The 11,537-nt window shown below is 36.0% G+C and overlaps 1 long non-coding RNA gene across 1 annotated transcript; it reads left to right on the top strand.

Moving 5' to 3' along the window:
• The first annotated feature begins 10,420 nt into the window (after positions 1 to 10,420).
• LOC110685494 lies at positions 10,421 to 11,458 on the top strand. Its single transcript, XR_002504084.1, has 2 exons — positions 10,421 to 10,782; positions 11,060 to 11,458. It is a non-coding gene; the product is annotated as an uncharacterized LOC110685494 (long non-coding RNA).
• The last annotated feature ends 79 nt before the right edge of the window (positions 11,459 to 11,537 follow it).

Genomic DNA, 11,537 nt, shown 5'->3' with positions numbered 1-11,537 from the left:
CCTTATATTATCTTTGTTGCCCCTAATAGTGGGGCCGCCTCCTGAGAAGCCGCCTGCAATGGTGTAGACGACTGCATCATCTGTATCGGAACTGTCGGCCTGTTGATTCTTTTTGGCCGACTGCTTTTTTGAGGAAGTATTCCCCGTAGATTTCTTGACATAAGTGTCAAGATCACCTTGATCAGCCAAGCGGTCTAGGTACCGCATGAGACTAATGCAGTCGTTGGTGTGATGACCAATGTCATCATGATAAGCACAGATTTTGTCTTGGTTCCGGTTGCTCGCAGAACCCTTCATGGGGAGCGGTTTCTCAATTGAGAGCCGTCCCTTTATTTCTTTTAGGATAAACTGGTTATCCTTGTTAAACACATACTTTGGGGAGTATGGTTTGAATTCCTTTTTCTTCTTGGCCGGCTGTTTAGAGGAATCAGCCGCCCAGACCCCTTTTCTTTTTTCATCTTTGTTGGACGACTGTTTCTGTCGTCCTTCTCTATTGTCGAACCTCTTCCCGTCCGACTGTTTCATTGTACACAGATCAGTCGCCTGTATATAGGCTTCTGCTTCAATCAAGGCCTCTTGAAGAGTCGCCACCCTTTTTCGAACTAAATCAAATTTGAAGGTAGACCCGTCTTTGAGACCTCTAAAAAAGTCAGTATGAGCTACCTCATCCGGTAACCCTTGAATCTGTATTCTCATCAGGTTGAACCGCCTGATGTAGGAACGAAGCCCCTCCTTTTCACCCTGCTGAATTGTTCCCAAATCAAGGGTCGTTTTCTTCGCAGGGATGTTCATTGCAAAGTTGGAGGCAAATAAGTAAGCAAGCGTCCTGAAACTGTTTACACAACCAGTCGGCAGGTTGCCGAACCATTGCTGTGCAATTCCCTTGAGAGTTGCTGGGAAACACTTGCACCAAGTGGGATCATCCAACCCTTGAAGGTACATCAGGTTGGTGAATGCCATCAGATGGTCTTCCGGGTTAGTAGTGCCATCATAGGCGCCTACTAAAACATTTTTTACTTTGGCCGGCTGAGCGGCTTCAGTAATTTCCTTGGAGAAGGCCGACGGCTGTTCACCAAGTCTAAGCAGCCGTAGCTGCCAGTCCATAGGTTGGACGTTTTTTGCTGCAGGTCCACCAAATGGAGGTGGCTGCATAAAATATTGTTGTTGCGGCACAAATGGCAAATTTGGTACCGCCTGCGCACTATGAAAGCCAGACTGACGGGAGGTGCCGCCTGACTGACTCTCATGGTACGACTGAGTTGGCCTCATCGAGGCATTTCGCAAACTGTCCTGAAAATTTGAAGTAGAAGCCGACTCTGATAATCGGTCACTCTTCTTCTGCTCTAGCAGGTGCCGAGCATCTGTGAACGTTTGCCTTGACCCGTCCGCCTGAATATGACGAACCGGTTTCCTATTTCCCGTAGGATAACGGAGTTTTGTGAAATCAAGAGCAGACGGCTCCCGCTTCTTAGATTTAGGATGGGGAGTCGCCTCTCGCCCTTGAACTGGCTTCCTCTTCAGTGAAGTGGAAGGTTTTTTGGCCGCCTGCTCTTTGACTGAAGCAGGCGGTTTTTTGTTGATCAACTCTTGGATCTCTCCCTTGAATCCCCTCATGAAGGTCATGAGTTCGTTCCTTGTGATCGGAGCAGACCCATCAGTCGGCTGTTGCCGAGCAAGCGGTGCGCCTGCTGGCTCGCTTCCTGTTTGAAGATACTCCCGTTCCCTTATTTCAGTATGACGGGTACGGCGGGCCCTTAGGGTCCCGTCTGGAGCTGTATGAATTTCAACTTCAAATTCACTTTCGGTATCATGGTCCGACTGAACTTGAGGGTCGTCTAGGGGACGCCTCTCTTCTGGGGTCGGTACAGACTTGGATGCCATCTCTGAAGTACTCTCCCCACAGACGGCGCCAAATGTTTTGGGGTTTTCTGATGTCCTGCGGGAGAGCTACAATTCCGAGACTGGAACCGGACGCCTGTACCTGCAAAATAACGGAGACTCCTGAGAGCTCCGCCTCCAACGGTCAAGTTAGTACCTGATTAAGGAGTAATTAATACAGAAATTAAAGTAATAAGGTCTCTCTAGGTGAGAGTATTTAATGTAGGTAATCTGCTTTGCTAGCGAGATCAGCCGGTTATTAGTGTGTTCCGTAATGTATTCGGTTCCTTGATTAATGAGGATTAATCGAGTATTTATAGCCTTGGGAAGCGTGCAACTCTCTAGGTTTAAGGTAAACCTAGGGCCGATCGGGCTTCTAGACTGAAATGGGCCTTGATGGCCGGTTGTCCCATTTGGCATGGGTGGACACGTGGCGTGTCTTAAGTGGTCCGTGGAGGACGCGTGGCGGAACCTGGTTGGTCCACTTGTCAAACGGCGCTTGGTGGATAAAAATCCCCTAATCATATGTCATGCATTAGCACTAGTATACAGTTCTTTTATCAATAATTTACTATAATACTCTAAATCCCCAACCCTTCAATTATATGCATTTTTATAGGGACTACCCTCCAAACATTTTCCAGTTCTTTAATCGTCAAAAACAAAAAAAAAATGTAGTACACGTTTTTGTGCAACTAACCTTAGCGAATAACTACTTGCAACAAAACAATGTATGTAACTCCTAGAGCAAAACGCTAACCCATATGACACTAACCGAGTAACACGAGTAACCCCTATAACACTAAACGGGTAACCTCTATAACTTTGAAAAAAGTAAACCCCATAATAACATTGCGTGGCCATCAACATAAAAGAGCAAGATCCTGTTTTTTTGAGCTTCTAAGCAAAGCATAGAATATCATATTTCTGCATAGCACAGCAGGTGTCAGCACATTATTAATACAATTATTAATACTCAGTACAACAGATCTAATTAGGGTTCAACAAAACCGGTCAGTCCAAAACCGACCATTACAGCTCAAGTCTAAATTACAACATCAAAATCAATTTTCCATATTTTGAATATATTTTTTCTTTTATATACCGTGCATTTTGCACGGGAACACTATAGTAGAAACTAAAATAATAAAGTGGGTTAGAAGGGAAATGGGGTAATTTGGGAGGGAAATATGCTAAAGCGGTTTATGCTTTAGGGTGTGTTCTATTCGCCTGATTTTTACTTATCTGAACTTAATTGATCTTGTCTGAACTTATTATCCCTTATTGGAACTTATTTTAGTTATAACTTAAGCTTGGTAGCCCTTATTAACCCTTATCAGAATTTATTTTTCCTGAACTTATCTTATCTGAACTTATTAACCCTTATCTGAATTTATTAACCCTGAAATAAGTAGAAATAAGGTGAACTAAACAGGGCCTTAATACAGTACTATATAATAATCCTCGAGCGATGCCTGGTTTTGCAAATATAGAAGAAACAAAATTAACTGCATTATGATGATATACTTTTAATTTTAATAATACCAATGGTATAAAAGTTAATAAGCCATGACAATTTCATGGAATCTAAATCTATAAAAAAAAATGATAATAATAATTTTAAAGGGACAAAATGATTGAAATAAAGCATTAAAAATTCAGGATTTTAGGTACGTAGGGCCAGTTCTGTTCAGCTTGATTTCAATTCAGTTCAGTTCAGATCCTAATTTCCTTCTTTCATAAATAATTCATTTCAGCTCAACTCAGTTCAGTTCAGTTCAATTCAGCCCGAATCAACTCAATTTAGATCAGTTCAGTTATCTTCAATAAATCGGAACATGCCCTTAGTAATATGAAAAGGAAAAAGAAAAGAGGGGGGAATAAATGGAGTTATGAAATTAGTTAATTACTCCATACAAATTTTATTTAGATTCCATGTTCGTTAAAAATTTGAAAAATTATTGGGTTTTTCTAAGCTATGCTCCCCAAGTTTTTCAGTTTCTAAGCTGTACTCATGCATTTTCAAAGTTATAAGTTGTGTCCTCCACCTCACGATATTTTATCAACAATACCCTTTGACAACCATATCCGTTAACGAAAGTTAAGTTATATCAACCATGGTAATACCGTAGCATTATTAATTTGACATGTGTCCCGTTCTAATTGATTAAACACTTAAAAGAAAATTAAATCATAAAATAAAATAATAAAAAAAGGTTATTGTTAACGCCAAAGGTTATTTTTTATAAAAATTAGTGAGATTGAGGGCACAAATTAGACGTTTGAAAAGGTATGGGCACAGTTTAAAAACCGAAGAAGTTTGCGGGCTTAACTTAGAAAAACTCAAAATTATTTTAAGAGTTATCGTTTCCTAAAATTTAGATATTATTTTCATTAAAAACAATAAACGATAAATTGGGAGGGAAAATGGTTAGTTTGGGAGAGGGAATCTGCTAAAGTAGGTTTTTTTTAAAAAAAATAAAAACAAAAAAGCAAGCAAAAATTAATTAATCAATTGAAAAGCTTAAGTCAATCATTACAAACTTAGGCAGTTCACTAGGAACTCTTCCATCCAACTCTAAAATCATAAAAAGTACAATTTAACTTAGCTAGTTTGTGAGCTATACGATTACCTCCCCTTTGACAGCCTTAACCGAGCTCAAGAATATAATTGACGACGTTGTTGGAGATGTAATACCCTTTGCTAGATTGTTATAAAGCTTTAGACAATCAATTTCCAGATAAACAACTCTTAACCCCAAATCTTAATTATTTATAAAATTATTATGTTGGTAAAAAAATTTAAAATTAAATTAAATTAATTGAGGGTATTTTGAAATTTCAGTTTTTTTTTTTTAAAAAAAATATTAACCATAGTTAAGTATTTACTAAATTGTTTCATTAATGTTACCATTAGATAATTGTAGATAATTAAAGTTTATTAAAAATAATAAGAATTTTTACAATCTACCACTTAGAAAATTAAAAAAAATATTGTTACCAAAGAGAATTTCCTTAAATTATTAATTATCAATAATTTTATGTGTCAAAATGCCCAATATAATATATACAAAATCTCATGTAATTTGTTAATTTATAGATAATTTTAATATAATTTATTTATTTTTTTTATTTAATTTGGACTAACTTGTATAAAATGCTAAATTTGTGGAGGGTGTTACGTGTTAACATATCATTCTAAATGGTAATGCTTGGATTTTACAATGGGTTTTATTCTTATTTATACTTACATTTCTCATCCAATTATACCCTCTAACATATACAATTATGAACGACATTTAGCTGAATGAATACCCTCTTATTTGTGAGAAAATACACGATGGGTATATGGATGCATGTGTGACACTGATGGGTCAATTTTGCATTTGGCTGCACATTATGAAAATTTTACAAGCATTTGATATGCTCCCACCATATGTGTTATTACGGCAAAAGATTGTGACAAAGATACCTTTTTCACTATTGCTGCAAGAGATGACCATCTGATGTTCATCCAAAATTTTATTGTGCAACCTTTCGAAAGGTTGTTGAAAATGAGCAATTTACAAGGAAATACCGCATTGCACCAAATAATTCTAATCATATAAATGTAGTGACATATCTATTTGGACAACGGTTTGACATTATCAATAGTTACAATGCTATCAAGAGTCCAATTTTTCTTGCTATCAAGAGAAAATACATAGATATTGCAAAGATATATAGTTCAACCAATTATTTCCTTTTTAGACCTTTCATGTGTTGTCACATATCCTCTAGTAGGCTTAGTTAAAGTTAAACATGCATTTTACAATATAATTTAACTAATGTTTTTCACAAATGTTTTGGGGGTCAAGCCCTATGAAAGCCTCACAAATGGTCCGACCATGCTTGTAGTGTAAATTGGAAAAATTGCATGTGGCAATGGCTAGTGATTCTGCTTGCTAAAAAACTTATTTTATTTATTTTTCAATTAATTCGTCTAGCTTTTGTGTTTATGAATGATTTACGTCAGATGCACTCAAATTACGAATTATCTTAATTGCATTGAGGAAATCATGGGAAGCTGTAGAAACTTCAAAGTAGAGCCCCTCTTAGGTTATAGGCCAATAATTAATCCAAGTAATTTTGATATGATCATGATCTATGCTCTATAGATGCCTTTAACTTTCATTTACATGATTTTTTGACGAAATTGGAAAGATTGACCATTATTTTAGAAAGGAGTGCTCATGCACCTCTAGTTCTAAGGGTGAGCAAAAATTCCGAGTACCTAGAATTGGAACTGGAATTAGTTAGGAACAGGAATTAGACCCAGTGGTTCCAATTCCGGGTAATAAATTAAGGACCCGGTTGCAACCGATTCCGATTTCAATTCTCAATTTTTTTTAGAATCGAAACCGGTTGGGTACTTGGTTACCCAACATATATGAATGAACTAAATATATTTATAAAAAAAAAAAATGTTGAACGTATCTAATTAGTAATATAAAAATAAATAGTATTAATATCTAATATAAACAAAATAGCTTAATGCAAATAAAAATATAAGTATTAAATGCTAAAAATGAAAATAAACTAAAAAAAAATTATAATTTGTACTTTATATTAGCAAATATGTATATAAGTGGGTATCCGGAATCGGAACTGGTACCCGGTAGAACCTATTCCAATTCCTAAATTTTAGGACCCGGTTGTATCGGTTCCAATTCCGGTTTCGAATTTTAGGACCCGATCCCAACCAATTTTGGGTCTGGATCCTAAAATTTTAACTGGGTACCCGATTTTCTCACCCCTATCTAGTTCTCTTTTGTAATTGTGAGATTTCTGATCTAAGGTCGGAAACTTAAGGCTAGGTAGAAGTAAAAGGGTACTTATTGTAAGATATTACATTCGGGTATCACAAGTCATTATTGCAAGTCCTACAGCAAGGGATTTAAGTCTCTATATGGCCTATGGTGGCCACTGACCATAGAGAGACTTTCTTGCATTTTTTTTTTGGTGAAAGAACCTCGAGGAAGTATAAATCAAGGGTTGTGAGACAATTGAAAATGTCTCACAACTATTAAAATAATATAAAAGTGTAAGTGTGGGGAATATTTCAAGCGTTAATCCCCTAGCTTGAACCCCACTGTGATCATACACTAAAGTACGGTGGCGTCCAAAAGGGAAGAAAATAGAGCAAAAGATTCGCCAACAAGTTTTTTAGGAACTTGTAAACCGTTCACGAGGTGAAGGTTACACCCCTTAACGATCCAAGAGATCGTCAACTCCATAAGGTCTTGAACCAAATAGGGTTCGGGGATGAAGGTACAAATCCAACCTAAAATAGATTGAACCTGCCCTAATAATAGGCCTCTACTTTATTCTGATTGTATTCATGTGCGCTTTTTGACTAACATGCAATCAATAGGATTAACCCTAAACTTGTTTATCTATGTTGGTTGAATATAAATGCACAAACAAATCTATTATTGGCGATCACTTGAATTATAATCAAATTAACCCTAACAAGATTATTAATTATCTTATTAAGCGTGATTACAAGTACCAATTCCCATTAAACATGCATAAAAGGTGTGATCAAGCAATAACAATAAATATATCAAGCAACATAATAATCATCATTAAAACAATAACAATAATAGAATTATAATCATAATAAAAAAAACAACCATGATAATAATAATAACAATATATTCATAATCATGTTAAAGCATGATAAAAATAGCAAGATCCTAAGCATGATACTAATAAGATTAATAACAAACCCTAGCATGTCACTAAACAATAAAAATCAAATATATAGCCCTAACATGATACTAACAATCATAAATATTAGGAAAGAAAATAGAAGACATCATACTTTTAATCATACTTGATATTAAATTTACCCTAAACATGATACTAGGAGTCATAATAACAACCTAAGCATGAACTCTATATCATAACATCAATAAAAACCATTAAAGTACTTACTTTGATGCCTCGTACCTCTTTCTAATAACAAAATACACACGTTAGTAACTTCAAGGAAAATAATAAAATCAAAGAATTAAATAATAATAGAGATTTGGGACCAAACCTTCAAAAATTAAACCTTTCACGTCTAGGGCGAAGGCAACTTTGAATATGGATAGGTGTATCTAGATCTAATGAATGCGGAATTTTGTATTTGAGAAAAGGCTAGTTTAGAAAATAGAAAGAGAGAAAGAATAATCAAGAGAATCTTGATGAGAGTTGGTGAGAATTGAATGAGAGAGAATTGATGAGAATTGATAGATTGTAGGTTTTAGATGATTGTTGATGAATGAAAACGGAGTTTTTACGACGTTGTTTATAAAGAAAATCAGCCAAAAAGATAAAATATCAAAAACAGAGTTCTGACGCAAAAAAAACCGTGTTGGCGCCAGACGCTGACCTTAGCGCCAGACGCTAAGGTTGGCGCCAGGCGCCAATCGTAGCGTCAGACGCTACAACTGGAGTTTGGCGCTGACTCAGAAATCCACGCGTTTTTATTAAAATCAGATAAAAATTGCCGTACAGGAGGATAAAATCATATTTTTCCTCAAAAATGCTCTTTGATTCTAATTAAAACTCTAAAAAGTCAACAAAAGTCAATTTATCAATGCTAATTGAATTAGGAATGAAAAGAACCTTCTAGAAGAATCTAGAAAACTAAAACCATTCCTAATAGCATTAGGAATGATAAATCTTTATTAGGCCCTCCTTTAGATCATTGGGCCGCATATAAGGCTCAAACCAGGCCCAGTTCAGTAAATTGGCCATAACTTCCTCAATATTCATCGGAATTGGGCATATAATATATCGTTGGAAAGATCTTTTCAAGCCCTATCCAACTACACTACTATTGGACCCATATCATGGACCATCCAAACTGGATTGGCTGTTTTCTTAAAATAGGTTTTCAAAAACAGAGAGAAGAGAAAAGAAATTAAAACTTTCCGCAACACTAAACTTTCCACACTTTCACTTCATTCGATTATGATTCGACGCGAAAGGTACTCATCACTGGGTTTGGTTTTGGGGAGACACAAATGGGTGTCTACAGTAAGGAAGAGAGAAAGGAGGAGAGAGATAGGAAAAGTGAAAAAGATTGGTGTGGGCCCCACTAAAGCTTTTCAGACACATATCACGTGCAAAAATGGAAAAATTTTTTTGGGGACCACTACCACTGAGTTTATATTTTGTTCCACTAAAACTCCAGTGGGGCTTTTTGAAGTACCACTCAGGCTATATTTTGTACTACTGAGAGTGTAATTTGTACCACTGAAACTCCAGTTATATTATTTGATAATTCAATAAGATAACTTTAAACTGACGCTTGAAATACCTATATTACCCTTGTGATACATAATTTTACCGTCTCTCAACCTTGCCTTTGTATAACCTCAAAGAACCTCTATTTGATAGAAAGATTCCATTGTTATCAAGTAGTAGATGATGCACTTTAGCCCATAATTTTTGAAGAGGTCATTTGCTATCACCAGACGTTTTAACTTATTGTGACTCATAAAATTAATAGAACTAGATCCTCTAATACAATTAGATGACTGATTTTGTGACTTAGTATTATATAATCATTAGTCCAATGTGTGTCGATCTCCTTATTCTCATCAGTACGTGCAACTTATCAATGGGCACTCAAAACGTACTTAAATTAGTACACTCAAAACCTTAGCATACAATGGGGAAATACTAGTGTATCAGCCTGATCGACTTAATATGCACATTAGGTGGCATTTTCGGTAAATGTATCAAAGTGCTTGTGGTAAATATATAACTTTACACGGATGGTGGTCACACGGAAGTTTGCACTGAAATTTGTTGACTAACAGCCAAGTTAGTCAAACCATTAACGATATTCTCTGTCGTTTCTTCACTTCACTTTACCAAACTGAGAACCCCCAAATTAATTGTGACCTAGGATCATCTTCTCCGATATCGCCAAAAATTTTGAAATCCTTAGTGGCTTTATACACGACAAATTAAGATGTGGTTTCATGTAATTGGGTTCTTCTCGGACCCAATTTACAATTAAATAAAGCCGTCATTGTGATTAGGGAGCTGCATTTTGCCGAGTTCATCTTCTCCGAAGTCTCAAAAGATTGGAATTTTAGTAGGTAGTTAATACACGACAAATTAAGATGTGGTTTCATGCAATTGGGTTCTTCTCGGACACCAATTACAATTGAATAATCGCGTCATTGTGCTTTAGGAGTTGAATTTTGCGGAAGTCAATTTCAATTAGGGCTTAACTGAAATTGGGATCGCAGCACTGCATTTCGGTTCTTCTCCGACCTATTTCAACTAGGCCTGAGAAAAACTATCTGATTATCCGATAATCCGAAGATCCGATCCGCACCCGATCCGAAAATTTAGGGTAACCGATCTGTAATTTTCGGATATCGGATCGGATGTCGGATTTCGAAAATTTGAATTTCGGTTATCCGAATATCCGAAAATAAAGTCGGATATCGGATTTCGGATCGGATATCTGATCCGATATCCGAAAATTACTTTTTTTTTACCCATATTTTAAAGTTCAAATATTATCCATATGCCCAAATGCCCAACAGCCCAAGCCCAACAAAATCTCAACTTACCCTAATTTCAAATCCGCCTCTTTGCTCTTTCTTCTCACTTTCTCAGTTAGTCTTTCAGTTTCTCACGTACTCCTCTCTTAGTCTTCTCTGAGTTCTTCTCAGTCTCTCCTCTCTACTCCTTTTCTCGATCTCCGACCACCCTCTCCCACCAGAAGCGGCGCCTCACTCATCCACCAGAAGCGGCGCCTCACTAATCCACCAGAAGCGGCGATGCCCCTCAGTGCCCTCACTCCTTCACGGCTTCACCAGAAGCGGCGCCCCTCACTCCTCCACCAAGGTAATTAACCGTTTTCCTTTTCCTCTTTTGAATTTTTGATATAATTTATTATTTTAATTAGTTAATTTGGTTTTCAAAATTCTATTGTTCTGTTCTTTTGCTTCTTCTTGATTTTTAGGTTCTATTAATCTATTGTTGTTGATTAAATTTGGGGAAAACGTTAGACATATGATTATCTTATGATTATCTTATGATTAATCTATAGTTTAATTTCTGCATCTTTTTTTGTTTTTATTTATCTTATGATTATCTAATATTTTGATCTCATATTTTGTAGAGTTGTTGACTTGCCGTATGCTCATACTTTGTTGAATGTTAATCCGCTATCGGTTTCCGGCGTTGATGACTTATTTTTTAGTATAAGATAAAATGCATGTATTGTTAACTATTTGGACATTAATGTATTTGGACTTTAAATTTTCTTTGTCATATAATTTGTACTTTTGTAGCAGTTATCTAATTAGTTTGCATTTTGGCAAATTGGCAACCATGGCAGGTTATTTGTATTTTGTTATTTTATTATTTTGTTTTTTTTTCTTCTGAAAATTACTAAATTAGTTGTGGACAATATTTACAAGTCCATTTTTTTAATAGGATAATTATTTTAAATAGGATAATTACACATCTATTTTCTCTCTCTTTGTTCAGGTTGTGAGTAACATGAGGAGAAAATGGGAAAAAAAAAATTCAATTTTGCCATTTAAAACAACTCGTAATCAAAGTAGTCAAATACAGTCCGGATTTTCGGATATCCG

This window comes from Chenopodium quinoa, unplaced genomic scaffold, assembly GCF_001683475.1.
Source record: "Chenopodium quinoa cultivar QQ74 unplaced genomic scaffold, ASM168347v1, whole genome shotgun sequence".
Lineage (NCBI taxonomy): Eukaryota > Viridiplantae > Streptophyta > Magnoliopsida > Caryophyllales > Amaranthaceae > Chenopodium > Chenopodium quinoa.
Note: the sequence above shows the minus strand (reverse complement) of the source record. Positions and strands in the feature narration are given on the sequence as shown.